The sequence below is a fragment of the Uloborus diversus genome, chromosome 8, assembly GCF_026930045.1.
Source record: "Uloborus diversus isolate 005 chromosome 8, Udiv.v.3.1, whole genome shotgun sequence".
NCBI classification, from domain to species: domain Eukaryota; kingdom Metazoa; phylum Arthropoda; class Arachnida; order Araneae; family Uloboridae; genus Uloborus; species Uloborus diversus.
This window is the reverse complement of record NC_072738.1, coordinates 95,129,476-95,145,375: the sequence shown is the minus strand read 5'-3', so window position 1 is coordinate 95,145,375 and position 15,900 is coordinate 95,129,476.

Sequence of the window (15,900 nt, the reverse complement as noted above, 5' to 3'; positions counted from 1 at the left end):
CGTGGACCTTGAGTAAACAAGTTTTGGATACCCCTGAATTTTGCTACACCTTATCGTTATTTTTTTTTTCAAACGTATGAATAGTTACAGGGACAACTTTCTGGCTTGTGACGGAGCCATTACTAGATGTATACAATATGAACAGTGAAACGGAAATTTATTGTCACTTAGATAGGGGTTTCGGGGAGTTTCTCTCCCGGAAAATTTTCGAAATTGTAATTTTAAAACCACAGTTTTACACGATCTCTGGTGATGTTAGGGGAATAAAAGGTTCGTTGGCCCCTTCCCGGTAGTTTTTCAATATTGAAGCTTTAAAAGCGTAATTGTAAATAGTCTACCGTTGTGTTAAAGAGGGCTTTCCTTTGTTTTCAAAATTGTAGTTCTAAAACCGCAGTTTTAGACTATTTGTTGCAATGGTAAGGAAAGAAGAGATCCTAGGGCTCGCCCCTGGAAAAATTTTAAAATTGAGTCTTTAAAATGCTATCTATGGTTGGAGGACAAGCAGTTTTCTGAAACTGAAGTTCTAAAATCGCAATTGTAGCCGACCTTTGTGACGTTAAGAAAAAGTTTTCGGAAGCTCTCCCGGAATTTTCTCGATATTGAAGCCCTGAAAACCAAATTTAAGACGACTTTTAATATTGTTGACGAGAGTGGGGAGGATGGAGAGGGGCGCTTCTCTTAAATTTCCGAAATTGTAGCTTTAGAAACGCAGTTTTGATATATATTGATAATATTAGTGGAAGGTGAATTTCGGTGCCATTCCCCCGGCAATTTTTTGAAGTTGATACTCCAAAAACACAATTCTAGCCTTGTCTTTGATCGTGTTAAGGAAAGAGGGGGGAATCAGGAGCTCTCTCCTAAATTTTTCAAAATTGCATTACTAGAAACGCAGTTTTAGATGACTCTTGATGATAAAGAGGGTATCATTCTGGCGTTACAGTGGGGGCGCTCTCTTGGAAGTTTTCCAAAATTGATGTCGCATAACCAAAAAAGATGGATCACACACACCATGACAGATATTTTTCGGAAATCCTCAAAAATGGATTGAGTTATTCTGCATACATCGAAAATCAGAACTCGAAAGTTTTAACGAATCAAATATCCTTATAGATATGGAAGAAAGTATATATGATTTAAGAAAAATAACTTAAACACCTTAAGAACAGAATGTTCTACTTCCATCAGCGAAAACCAACATCACTGAAAGTTTTAATAAAAATCATCTAATGATAAATTGAAACAGTCAGTTTCTTCATACGCTTAAGCTAGTTAATGAAGAAAATATATAAATTGTCAATTGGAGGGATAAAAAATATGTAATTCGCAAACTTCAAAACTAGTTCTTAACGATTGTCAAAATGCAAATGAATCAATGAAAGACTAGAGCATACTGGTTAGAATTATTACAAACAATAAAACATTTTTTACCTCCCTCCCTCTCATCACTGTCACACGTATTCATCATGCAGAGTTGTGCTACTTCCAGAAAATTTATAAGATATTGGAAAGAAATCAAATCGTCTGATCCAGCTTTGAAACGGGCAGAAGCTCCATGCCATCTGTGATGCTCCTTTCATTGAAAAAGAGACACGGTCATTATATTTTGGAAAGAGTACCAGGGCCGTCGCTGTTTCAAAAAACTGGGGGGGGGGGATTCGCTTTTGGCGGCCCCTTAATTTTTTTCAGACGCATGTTCGAATATGCAGAAAGAGAGAGGATTTGACTTCTGGTTTAGCAGGGATAGTCATATTACTAGACCTTAGTACTAGCAATATAAATAGTCGTAAGGATAATATTCAATCAGAATTAGGGGGTGTCGCATGGCTAAATTCTTGCCCTGCTTCACAATTTGAAGACATAAAAACGCAGTTTTAAACTATATTTTAACTCTGGGGGGAAGGGGAGAGGTGTTCCAGGAGAACCTCTCCCGATAATTTTTCCAAGTTTAAGTTCCCAACACAATCGTACGTTATAGTGAATTATGTCCAGAACAGGGGGTCCGGGGGCTCTCCCTCGGGAATTTTCAAGACTGTTATTGGAAAAATCACAGTTTTAGACGATCTATGGTGATGTTAAAAGAGGAAGAGACTCGGGGTCATCGTTCTATAATTTTTCAAAATGCAAACTTTAGGCACGGATTCCCAATTGTGAAGTATTTGCGATTGTGACACGTAAAGGGGGGTCCGGGGGCTCTCCCCCGGAAAAATTTGAAAATTGTAGTTCGAAAAATGCAGTTTTAGACAGTCTATGGTGGTATTAAGAGGAAGAGAGATACGGCCTCCCCCCCCCCCGAATTTTTTTGAAATTTTTAAGTATTAAAAACGCGATTGTAGACTTTTTTGCTAAAATTTAGTGCACCGCCAGTTTCTTGAAATCAAAGCTCCGAAAACGTAATTTAAGCCAACCTTCGATGAAGGGGGGGGGGAGTTTTGAAGGGGCTCACGACCAGAAATGTTTCGTAATTGAAGCACTAAAAGCGAGATTTAAGACATTTTTCGATGATGTTGGTGAGAGAGAGAGAGAGGCATTCTCTCGAAAAAAATTTCGATCCGTAGAAACCGCAATTTTAGACGATTTTTGTTAATGTTAATGGGTGGAAAGATTTGGAGTCCTCCCCTGGCAAATTTTCAAACTTGAAATTCAATTAAAGCAATCGTAGACGATTTATTAATACTGTTAGAGGGGTAGAAGGTTTTAGAGATCTCTTCCCCGAAAAATTTTCTAAATTGAAGCGTTAACAATGAAATTTTTGAGGATCTTCGGTAATATTTGGAGGACGACAGTTTCGGGACAACTCTGGGAGTTTTTTTTAAATTAAAATCCAAAAGACGAAATTTATTCGACCTTGAATGTGGATGAATGATTAATTGAGAGGGCGTTTCTCGGAGGTTACGTTGGGAGCACTCTCATGGGTTTTCGAAATTGCAGTCCTAAATACTCAGGTGTAAGCCATCTTTAATGACGTTAGGCTAAAGGATGGGGTTTGACAACATTTTTCAGGTATTTTTTTCAAAACCTAAATTTTAAAAACTCACTTCCAGAAGGGTTTGGAGTTACCCACTCTTCTATTCAATTTGGCTACGTCCCTCCTATCTTCTTTGTCAATTTTAATTACTGATAAACATATTGTGGTTATATTTTCTTCCAATTTTCCTTTGCCAAACACGGTTATTCGCTTGGATTTTCCATAATAAAACTTTCAATTCCCCCTCCCCCCCCCCTAATATTTTTGCTTTCTTGCAATACAAGCGTTTGCAGCCTTAGAAAAAGGACTTTTAACACTTTGAACAAATGTGATACCTTAGGTCTCTATTCCACTTCATTTTATTTTAAATATGCCACCTGCATGTCTTGATAAAGGTGTGATTTACGTACGATTTTTACATTCAAAAAATTTAGAACTTTTGGTGTGAGTATTCATTACAATACTTGGAATCTTTCTTTGCATTTAACTGTTATTATTTTATTTTTTTTACTCTCTATTTCAAATTTATTTCGGCGACCCATACATTTTTCTCCACTTAGCAATGGTTTTCAGGACAATATTTTTCATCAAAAAAAAAAAAAAAAATTACATATGGGAATGTTTCGGCGAACCCTATCCTACGGGCTGTTCTAATGAAGCTGTCCTATTTATTTATGTTTTTTAATGAAGCATAGTTTTGTATAACCAGGGCCACCGAGAGACATGGCGTGCACCATGTTAGTTTTGTCGCCTTTCCTCCCTTCCATTATGCTAATTTTACTCTATGCACAATACTTTAATTTGAGCCGAGATCATAGTTTCCGACTAGGCAGACATACCCATTCTGCGGCCTTGTGACAGGAACTTGAATGAAACACAGGAGGACTCGCATGACAGTGCAGTAAATTAAGCTGCTCAGATTTTTGAACGTATCTTTAAAATGAAAGGTAAAAGTAATGAAGTTATGCAAAACATTTTCTAAGGCTACGACTTGGTGAAACAAAGCAGTACTCACCCTTGATCTTCCCTTGCTGTAATGAATCAAATACATGACACAATGACAAACGTTAATTAAGTCACTTGGGCTATTCTCAATGCAAGTTAAATTGGATACAGCTAAACACGTACCCAATAGACATCGTTTTGGTCCGAAGTTTGCAGTTCTTGAACAAAAACCATGCTTCAGAAAGAAAAATCTACTTCAGAAGTTGATGAAATTAATGGGGATCTTTTGTTAAATGTCCGCAGTAATTTAATCTCAGTAAAACCAACTGCACTGGAGCCACAGCACGTGTTTTCATCAAGAGCATTGTTTTCTGAGTAAAAATTCTTTCTCATTCCATACGAGCAATGCTTTGTTAAGACGCGTTGGACTTTTTTTAGGGCATGCTTTTGCGTACGAAATGATAATTGCTAGTTATGATCTGACTTTGTAGTGCTCTGCAATTGGTGTACGGAATTCGTGAAAACTACTAATTCTAGTAACAAAAGCAGTTCTTCCTAAAAGGCACAACTTTTTCTATTTGATGTTAACATTAAATTTTTAGAAAAATAAAGTCAATCCCGAAATCCCCGCGGAACTGGATTCGGTGCAGGATTGGAAACCCTAGTGCTCTCGGCAGTCATGAGTACGCCCAAAAAAAAAATGCCTTGTGGCAACTTCTGATATTAAACCTATATCCAGTGACTTGATTGCCACCTAAGCCCCTATTATTCGTAGGCCCAGTCACCACAAAATTTGATGGTTCTTCAAACTATTAAGAGAGCGTTGCGGAAGAAAAAAAAAAGTTTAACCGCAAAGCGCAACCGGCCCCCGCGACTCAAAGTCTCTTCGGGTGATCGCCCGGCCGCCCGATAGCCCAGTCCGGCCCTGGACGACTCCTTGAGATGGAGAGACGTTGGCAGGCTTGAAGCTGAGCAGTCTTAAGCGGGGGAGGCTCGATTATTGCAAGTGGCATCGAAAGTGGTATTCAGGTTGTGGAATCAATTCCAAGCATCCAGGTTACAATTCCTGGTAATGGTACAGTAGGAAGGTCGGCCAAGGCCATCACAGAGCAACGACGCATGCACAAAACCGCTATTTGGCACCAAGCGCACGACGGCATAGGCTTACAACGGCTCCTCAACTTGCTCGTGATCCTGCTGCTGCGTTTAGAATAAGAACTTTCAGACAAACAGTATATACAGACGTCTAGCAGAGAGGGCCCTTTATGCCCGGCGACAGGTTCAGTACGTCCCTTTACCCTTTGACTGCATCCAACAGCAGGAATGCACACCTGGGGGGAGGGGGGTCATGGCGCAAACTGAGCCATTAACATTTAGGGGAGGGGGGGTGATTTAAGGGGTATTTTTCTCATTTTTTGGGGGGCTCCTTGCTTTTGGAAGGGGTCTCTGCGAATATTGAGGAGGGATGCCCTTTTGCCCTTAGGGAGGAGAGGCACCCTTATCCAACAGAAAAGTCCGGTTGTTGTGGAGGTGGACATATCAGTCTTGGGCGCAGCAAGAATGGGGGCGTATTTTTTTCTAAGGGTCTCTCCTCCTAAAGACAATAACTCCCTCCTAAATATTGCAGAGACCCCTTCCAAAAGCAAGAGCCCCCCCCCCCCAAATGTGAAAAGTACTCGTTAAAACAACCAACCTAATAACTTCAATAGCGCAGTCTGCGCCATATGACCCCCCGCCGTAGGTGGGCACCCCTGTCTTTTCCGTGATGAGTTGAGATTTAGCACGCAGAGTGACACGCGTCAAATCTTCATCTGGAGAGAGCGAGGAAATTCCTATCATCTCTCCTACGTAAAAGAAATCGACAGATTTGGTGACAGAGGAATCCTTGTGTTTGCTGGCATAACGTTGGGCAGTCGTAGACCACTGAACGTCTTCGATGCGGGTACTGTCAATGTTCATCGCTGTAGTGATGAAATCCTTGAGCCTATGTGAGTTGTTTCGGGGTACTTTCGGTTCAGTCTTCATCTTTGTGGACAATACGTGCGTCCCCGCAGAGCCCCAGATGGTTGATAATTTTCTTGAGGAAGAGAATATTCGCCGTATGGCCTAGCTCTCGAGGTCTCCGAATCTCAATCCTACTGAACATGTTTGGGATGGTCTCGGAAGAGCCATTTTAAAACGTAACCCCCTCCTAATACCCATCAAGAGTTAAAAGCTGCTCTTTTGGAAGAATGGGCTCTGTTGCCCCTGGCATTTATCGAAGCCCTTAAAAATAGTATGAAAGCTCGTTGTGAAGTTTGTATTGGAGTCAGGGCGGTCACAATTCATAATAGACAGGCTTTTCAAGTTATAAATGATTTTTTTCTGATTCATAATTTGCCTTTTTGTTATACAGTAAAACCTGTCAAGTTGACCACGCTTGTAAGTTGACCTGTCTATGTTGATCACCAATATGCACTAAATTTGGCTGAGAGCCATATAACAAACCTTTTGTAAGTTGACACCTGTCTAAGTTGACCACTAAAGTACTGCACCGCAAGTGGTCAACTTACACAGGTTTCACTCTGTACCATGTTTCTTAATTCTCAATTAAATCTTTTCCGTGTTGTTACGCTTACGTTTCTATGTTCTTTTTCCCATTGAAAAATACCTCAGTACTAAATTTCGTGGCAACACAGTGAACAGTTTTTCAGTTTTCGCAGATTTTATGTTTGTGACCTTAATTTTGGACATGAGTGTATATTAAACTGGGAAAAATACTTGGATTATCGATAAGCCTCTTCATTATTTTGACATGTAACGTGGTTCTATTAGTGTTTTGAAATTAATGTCTTACTATCTTTAAAATAAAGAAAACGTATTACAGGCTGAATAGTGTATAAAGCTGAATAATCACGAAGACAACACTATAAATCGTAAGCTATAAGATACGAATCTTTTACTCAATTTAAAATGAATGGTGATTTTCAAAACTAAATAACCTGAAAATACTGAAGATTTGAAACAGTACAGAGCAAAAAAAAACCGTCTGAGGCTCGTTTAGAAGTAAGACAGAGAAGTAAAACAGAGTAAGAACGTGCATAAATGTGGCCCGATGAAAATGCGTAAACGTGCCCCGTCGGCAAGTTTTGATTTATTTTTATAACGTGCAAAAAATTTAATAACTTTTCTGTCCATACAAATACAATTCTCAAAAAAGGATAAAATTCTGCTATTTTTCATATATTTATTTGTTTTTAATAAAGTATTATTTCTTCACAAGAAGCTTCAAACGTTCAACACAAAATTTACTCGGCTTGGTAGAAAACAGATTTTCCTATCCGCATGCTAAACCGAAGCTCGACTGATGCTCAAAAACTTGTGAGAATATTTGCTAAGGAGCAATATCAATCTGGTATGACTATTGGCTCTCGAGTTATAACTCGTTTTTGAAAAAGGGCTCTGCGTAAACGTACCCGATGCGTAAACATGCCCCGGTCTACCCTACATTTTTCAGGGATTTTTTTTTTCTTCGTTTCTACAATCTGCACATGTTAAGCACATGAAAACATGTTCACTTCTTTTTTACTTCTTTCTACAAAAAAGGAAGTATTATATTCGCGAAAAATTTTTCACCCTCAATCGACCTCAATTTCCATTTTGCTCACCCCCAAATGAATGTTGCGTTTTTTTTTTCAACCCGACCACACGTAGATATGTGCCTAGGAACGTACAGACACCCGAAATATCCATTTTGAGGATCCCCGAGTTAATTACAACGAGTTTTCTCGTGACGTCTGTATGTACGTATGTATGTGCGTATGTGTGTATGTATGTCGCATAACTCAAGAACGGAATGTCCTAGGAAGTTGAAATTTGGTACGTAGACTCCTAGTGGGGTCTAGTTGTGCATCTTCCTTTTTGGTTGCATTCGGATTCTCCAAAGAGGGTCTTTTGCCCCTTTTTGGGGGGAAATCATTGTTAATTTTGATGTAAACTGAAGTGGTGTTATAATTTGGCGGACACTTGGCGATATATCGCCAATCTTTTCGTCGCCAAGTTTTGTCGCCAACTTAGCGGCAAATTTTACGATTTTTTTTTTAAATTAATTTTTTTTTTAAAAATCTGGTTTCAATTTGGCCACTGTTGGTGATATTTAAACAGTAAACTATTGAATCATATTAAAACTACCAATAAGGAGAAAATAACATTAAATTGGAGTAAAAGGAAGTCATGTGATGCACACATCAGCTCGTTTAACATTAGTTTACATCCCTGAAATTCAAGTCCTCGGAGGTAACTAGTCAGAATAACTACACTAAGTTTTTAAAGCAAAATCTATCTTTTTGTTTTTCGACAAAAATCTAACAAATTCAATTATTGGTACAAAATAGTTGGCAGGTTCAAATTGATATATTTTTTAGTGAAATTAAAAAGCATTGTTAAATGAATTGTTCCTTAAAAGTTTTTCTGTATAAATGTGTGTGACAGAAAAGTTACACTTTTTGAAGAATGACCCATTTGTACATACTGACGTCACGAGAAAACTCGTGATAATTACCTTGGAGATCATCAAAATAGATATTTCGGGCATCGGGGCATACATACATTCATAGATGCATGCGCCGACAAGCCGAGAAAACCACTCAACATTCATTCGGGGGTGAGCAAAAAGGAAATTCAGTCCGATATTTGAATGAAAATGTTTTGCGATTACAATACTTCCTTTAATTTTAACAAAAAGTTCAATTATGTCAAAAAAAAAAAAAAAAAGTTATGCTCTTTCTTCTGGGTAAAAATAAAGCACCTCGGATGTTATTTTTGTCTTGTTACCAAAAAATGATAAAAAGTTTAGTACACTAAAGAAAATAAATAAAAATAATAATAAAATGTCCACTAAAATAAATAATTTTCATTATAAAAAAGAAAAAATCTAAAAAGATCTTTCTGTTCGATTCCGAGTCACAACTGACTACAACTGTGTCGAGGACTGCATTTTAAGTGCCTTGCCTCCATTATTTTTTATACCGATAGATGGCAGCACCGTCACCGGATCGGACAGATAATGAGAATTTAGACCAGGAGCTAATAGCTACCTGGTGCTAGCACCCCCAGAGGTATCGTTTCACTTGGAGGACATTGAGACCACGAGCATATTTAACGTCGCCTAGTCCCCTTTAATGACGACGGTGGATCTTCGACCATCGAGGTTAGAACTCAGGACCCTCCGGCCCCGAATCCGACACTTTACCGATCGGGCTACCACGGCCCTATCTTTCTATTTCTATTCTATTCTATTTCTATTCAAGAGTCACAACTGACTTCAACTGTATTTTATGTCGAGGTCTGCATACTAGTGCCTTGCCTCCATTATTTTATATACCGATAGATGGCAGCACCATCACCGGATCGAACAGTTAATGAGAATTTAGAACTAGTCCAAGAGCTAATAGCTACCTGGTACTAGCACCCCCAGAGGTATCGTTTCACTTGGAGGACATTGAGACCACGAGCATATTTAACGTCGCCCAGTCCCCTTTAATGACGACGGTGGGTCTTCGACCAGCGGGGATCGAACCCGAGCCCCTCCGGCCCCGAGTCCAATGCCCTACCGATCAGGCTACCACGGCTCCATCTTTCTGTTAAAACACAAAAAATTCCGAATTTTCCTGTATTTCCCGTTGCCAAAAATAGAATAAATAAAGTTAAATTTAAGAGTGAATGTAAAAACAAATCGTATCAGTGAGCATTCATAGAAGAAACCAGGACTGCGGAATCGGAGTTGGGAAAGTCGAAGGTTTTAATTTCAAGAGTCGGAGCAGGGCATTTTCTCCCTAAGTACGCGACTCAAAGGCTCAAACTTCCCAGAGTAGAGTTGGCGTCACACATTTTCCCTTCGACTGGTACCGCAGCCATGGTAAAAACGTTTTGCTGTGAATTAATTCATTTCATTTTGATTCAGTCATACTTATCTTTGACTCGCGTCAGTGCTAAGTACAGTCAACTTCCGCAACAACACGATCCGACTTACGCGAAATGGCTATAACACGAGTTTTTCAGGAGCAGAAATTTTAGAGCTAAAGCGAATTTCTCGCTCTGAACACGAAAATATTTGGAAAAGAACCGTGACGCTACGTTTCAGCTTTGTTATTGACCACTAAACATTGACCATGAATGAACTTTCATCCTCTCAGCATAACTGACTGCGCAAATTCCCACACACCGCACTATAAACATAGTTTTAATTGTGTGTATCTATCGTCACTCCTCATCTTTCATTTATTTATCCTAAGTATGAATGGTGATGATATATTGTGGCACCTATAGGCACGCTGTTTCATCTAAAGTTTGAAGATGGAAACAAAAAGTGAAAGTTTGCGACAGTTTAAGAAAAGCTAATAAGATTCTTGATACGCTTGGAAGTCGAAGGTAGCACGACAATTAGGTATAAGTGAATCTTTCACACATATAATCAGTGGCGGATGGGGCAACATGAACCGGCCCTGGCATTTACAGGCCAGCCGGCCCCCTTAAGACTTGCTCCTTGAAGAGGAGACGCTCCCACTGTCCTTACGTTTTTTTTTTTTTTTTTTTTCAGATATAAAAGATAGAGCGGATACATCTTCTAGTTTTAGTAGGGAGTCACCATTAGAATTTGAGCATTCAAACTAGGAGAACTGCGTTTACGAATGTGGAGAAAAAGAATCAATAATACGAACACCTGCATAGTAAAAATTAATGTTCTGATGGATGATGGGGGAGGGGGGTTCGGGGGTACTCCCCCGGAAAATTTTCAAAATTATAGCTTCAAAAACGCATTGTTAGACTTTTTAAATGATCTTGGGCGATGTTTGCGGGAGGGGTGTTTGGAGAATTCCCCCAAAACTTTTTCAAAATCAGAGCTCTAAAACGTATGTGTAAGCATTGCTTTGAAACACTAGGGGGAAGAGGGCTGTTCAGAAATTCTTTCTGGGCAAAATTTCTCAATTGAAGTTCCCAAAGCGCCAATTTAGCTGACAATTGACGATGTTTGGGGGGGAGGGCTATGTTTTTTGAAACTGAAGTTCTTCAAAAAGTTTGTTACCTATAAATTGCCCTCCCCCCCTCCAAAAGTCAGTATATGAAGGTCTTATGTGCAATAACGATTGATGAGGAACTTTTCACGCCATATCGCGTGAAAAGAGAACGTATAATTTTGATGAACGTCGTTAAACTATCTTTGACAATGTTAATGAGAGCAAAGATCCGGTGTCCCCCCCTCCCCTCCGGGATTTTTTTCAATTAGTTGTCTTAAAAATGCATTCTAGGTGACCTTAGGTAATGTTTGGGAGAAAAGAGGCTCGAAGGTGCTCTCCAGGAATTTTCGTAATTGAAATCTAAAGAAAGGGATTGTAGGTCTTCTTTGATAACGTAAAGGGGACCGACAATTCTGGGAAACTGAAGCTTAAAAAACGTTATTTCATCGACTTTCAATGACGTGAGGGGGAGGAATTTTCGGGACATATTTTGGAATAGAATCCCATAAAACGAAATTTGAGAGGACCTTAAGTGATGTTGGCGAGCGTGTTGAGAACAAAATATTTTCTAAGTTAGCTTTTAAAACGCAGTTTTTGTCCATCTTCGGTAATGTTAGTGGGTGAAGCTGTTCGGGGACTTTCATTCGGTAATTTTTCGAAATTTGAATTCTGAAACGCAGTCGTAGATGATATTCGCTGATGTTACCAAGGGTTCAGGGGCTCTTCTCAGAAATCTTTTAGGGATTGAAGCCCTAAAAAAGAAATTTCACACCACCTTTGGTGATACAAGAGGGAGGAGAGATTCGATGACCTCTGAAAAATTTCTTAATTGTAGTCCTAAAAACGAAATTTTAAATGATCCTTAAAGATGGGGTGGAGGCACTTCTGCGGGATTTGGGTGATCACTCTCCTGGAAGCTTTTCGAATCTGAAGTCCTAAATACGAATTGTAGGCCATTTTTGATAACAATAGGCGTTATGAGATAAGACTGGGTTCCGATTTAGAAACTTCCCCTGCACTCTTTCAAAATAAAAGTTTTAAACGCGTTTCTAATCTACCTTGGAGGTGTAAAATGAAGGGTAAGGCTAGAGGATGTCTCTCCCTTCCGCATTCTTTGCTAAGTCCCTATCTTTTTATTATTTTATGGATACAAATGTTATGGAAAAACCTCCCCCCAGTATATCTTTTCCGAGATCATTTTAGTTCTTCGGTTTTTTTTTCATAGTGAAATTTTCAATTTTCAACCTGATGTTTGAAGTTGTTTGAAAATAAAGAGTTTGAGATTCGTTAAAATATTTTTTAACATTTTGGACTGATGTGGTACTTTTCAGGGACACCAGATCTTCCATCTTTATTTTACTTTAAATATCCTCCAGTTAGAAAATCTTAATGAAGTTTTATTTTACTTTCGTTTTATACATTCAAACACTTAGTATCCATTACGTTACAATGTTTTAAATCTCCCTTACTGCATTTTAACTTTTTTTCTATTTAAAACATGCTTCGGCGGCCCCTATGAAACCGCCATTATCATTCATTGTATTAAATTAAAATTTGTCATAGGTTTTTACTATGTACTGAATACTTTTTTGGTTGATTTTTTTTTATAATTTGTCAGAATGTCTCGAAAAATTTCAGCTGCCTTTAGTTAAGTAAATTATAATAAAGAACCGTGGATGTTCCTAAATAATATTCAAAGGTTTAATATTCAAGTGTTGCATTTTCTTTCAAAATTTTGTTGAGAAAATGTTTTTTGTTGCGAGAATTCCACTTGGTATTTTGTTACTTCTATTTAATTTTTTTGAATACTGAGAAGGTTTTCTTTTTTTTTTTTTTTTACTTTGTTAAAATTAAAATTGGCAGCCACGGTTCTACGCCACCCCTGGAGGCGGCCCTGCCTTTAAGTGTTCATTGTCCCCTACAGACTTTTACAGGCAGCTGTTAGGGCCTTAGAAGGTCCTGGACAGTTATGCAACAAAGTTATCTTATCGGCCGACCGATGAATTTACAGACGTACAGTAAAGTATCTTATTGCTCACAGCAGAGCATCTTTTAAGGAATTTTTACTAGGCGACACAAGTTTATCATAAGAGTAAAAATTATTGAGAAGGTTACAGCCTTTTTCTCAACAAATGTATGCATAATCGTCGCCTCAAAGTGTTATTTCTCTAAGTACTGTTTGTTCTGTGGCGGCTGTATAGGATTTCTGATTTAAAAGGAAGCCGATATGAACAAACCTTAATCATAGTATTAACTCCGAAGTAAAGGGGGTCCGGGAAATTTTTCGAAATTTTTAGTTTTGAAAACGCATTTTAGACGATCTTTGGTACTGTTAGGATTGAAGAGGTTCTGTGTCGCTCACCTGTCTATTTTTCGAACTTGTAGCTTTGAATGCAGTTTTAGACGATCTTTTTGATGATGTTAGAGTGAGGAGAGATTTGAGGGTCCATATCCCATTAAATTTTTCTTTATTTGTATTCTTAGAAATGCATTCTAACTGTCGTTCGTAATATTATGCGCTCGGGTGCGACTCCCTCCCCACGCCCGTTTTTCGAAATTGAAACGTTCAAAACGCAAACATTATGTCCAATAATGTTAAGAGGAGGGTGGTTCTGGGGTTGTCCGGCTGATTTTTTTCTGCAATTGTAGTGCTAAAAACAGAGTTCAATGCGCTCTTTTTGTAATGTGACGTGGAGGAGTGATTCTAGGGCCCGCAACAAGAAATTTTTCTAATTTGCAGTCTTAAAGATGCATTCTACTTGTCTTTGATAATGGTAGGGGAGAAGAGGTTTGGAGCACTCCCTCGGAAATTGTAGCTCTAAAAAATTAAAGATTAAAAAACTGAAACCCCGACTACGGCAAAAAAAAAAAAAAAAAAAACCCTAAAAGATAGGAAACAAGGTAGGTGCTGTTTAATATCATCGTCCTATTGAGTAAAGCTAGTAACTTGATAGGTTAGATATTCCTATTTATTGAGTTCTATTGAAATCCTAAATACGAATATCTAACCTATCAAATTACTGGTTTTACTCAATAGGACGATGATATTAAACAGCACGTACCTTGTTTCTTATCTTTTAGGGTTTTTTTTGCCGTAGTCGGGATTCAGTTTTTTAATCTTTTATTTTATTTAAATATTTTCCGTTTTAATCTAAGATGGACAAAAAATAATAGCGTGAGTAAGTTACGGTAAGCATTTTAGTTTGATATACAAGAATGGTAAACTTAATTTATTGCTATTATATGAAGCTGATAGAAAATTTAAACGATAATAGATTGATTTTACTTAATAAAACTATAATAGTAATCAACACCAAACTTGTTTCTTACCCTCTGTTCCCTTAGTCGGGTTATTAATAAATTTATTTAAAACCCACGCTAAAAATCCTTTAAAATCGAGTTTTACTAGGTAAAATCAACTCCTCCTATTGTTGAAGTCGATTGATAGCGTACGTTACTTGGGCCACAATACCGAATCAATTGACACCTTATTCATGAAAGTCGGATAAATAGTTAAGGTGCTACAGTGGAACATACACAAATACAAAGACTGCTAATTTTTTTTAAAAGCAAATAAATCGTCTCATACTACATTTGAAGTCGGTTAAAATATAGCCTATGTTACTCGGGCTATAATAGGGAATCGATTGACACCTTATTCATCAAAATCGGATCAATAGTTTAGGCACTACGGTGGATAATACGTAAATACAAAAACATACATAGACTGCTAAAATTATAACCCTTCCTTTTGACTTCGCCGTAGCCGGGTGAAAAAACAGAAAAATATTCCGCCAAAAGTCAGTAACCTTTCTGAAACGGTTCTTGAAACTTTTTAAAGAATTGGGAAATCTCCTCTGTTAAAGCCAGCCATGTCTCGGGAACCTTCGAGAAGAATGTGGTAGGTGGGTTTTAAATAATTAATTAGAACCTCGCCGCTCCACCAACAAAGCTCCAGAAACATTAAAGCAGACACGACGGAACTGCAAGTAAGAACTAAGTATACTCCTGGCAAAGCTGAAGCGATCCTTGACTAATTCGCTCTTACCGATACATTAGTCAGTCTAGACAGACAGTAATCGTGGTAAAGCCAACACACTTAATAAACAAACTCAGTCAGTCTTTAAACTGGTAGCGAAAAAATATTTTTCACAGCAGTGAAAAGTCTGCATTCGTGTAGGTTTGGCAATTCAGGAAACTGTTTGACAAATATACTCGATTTTCTGAGGAAGTGGATGAAAACCTGCGAAATCCCGAAACGTTCCACTGAAATAGTCAGTAACTTCGGCCTTTTTTTTTTACAGTGTAGTCATCCAAGTTTCGTGGGTGATTTTCGTATCGTTCGAAGATATTTTTAAAAGATTCAGGACTGTAAGTGTCAAATGTAGCCTATGTTAGCCGGGTTACAATTAAAAAACGAATGACACCTTATTTATAAAAATAGGATGAATAGTTTTGGCGCTGCGGTGAAACAACCGTAAATACTAACATACATAGACTGCTAAAATCATAACCCTTTCTTTTGACTTTGCAGTAGTCGGGTAAAAACGAATAATACAATAGCTTGAGCACTATGTACCTGCAAGCAAGCATCTTAGTTTGAAACACATGAAAGATAAATTAAATTACAGTGTTACTACATAAAACTGGTAGACAACTTAGATTATAAAAGATTGCTCTTACTTAATAAGAATATAATAATAATCAACACCTAAATTGTTCTTTACCTAATGATGTTTTTTCCGTAGAATAGTTACAGTTTTTGTTATATTTATTTATAACCCGTGCTAAAAAGAGAAAGGAATGAAATTGGTTAAAATCAGGATGTATAAGGTTAAATCAAATTTTCCTATTGCTGAAGTCTGCAAAAATATAGCCTATGTTACCCGGGTCTCAATTACGAAACGAATGACACCTTATGTATCAAAATCGGCCAATCTTGAACGATGCTGGCGAAAAGGAGAGGTGGGGGACCCTTCCCTGGAAACTTTTACA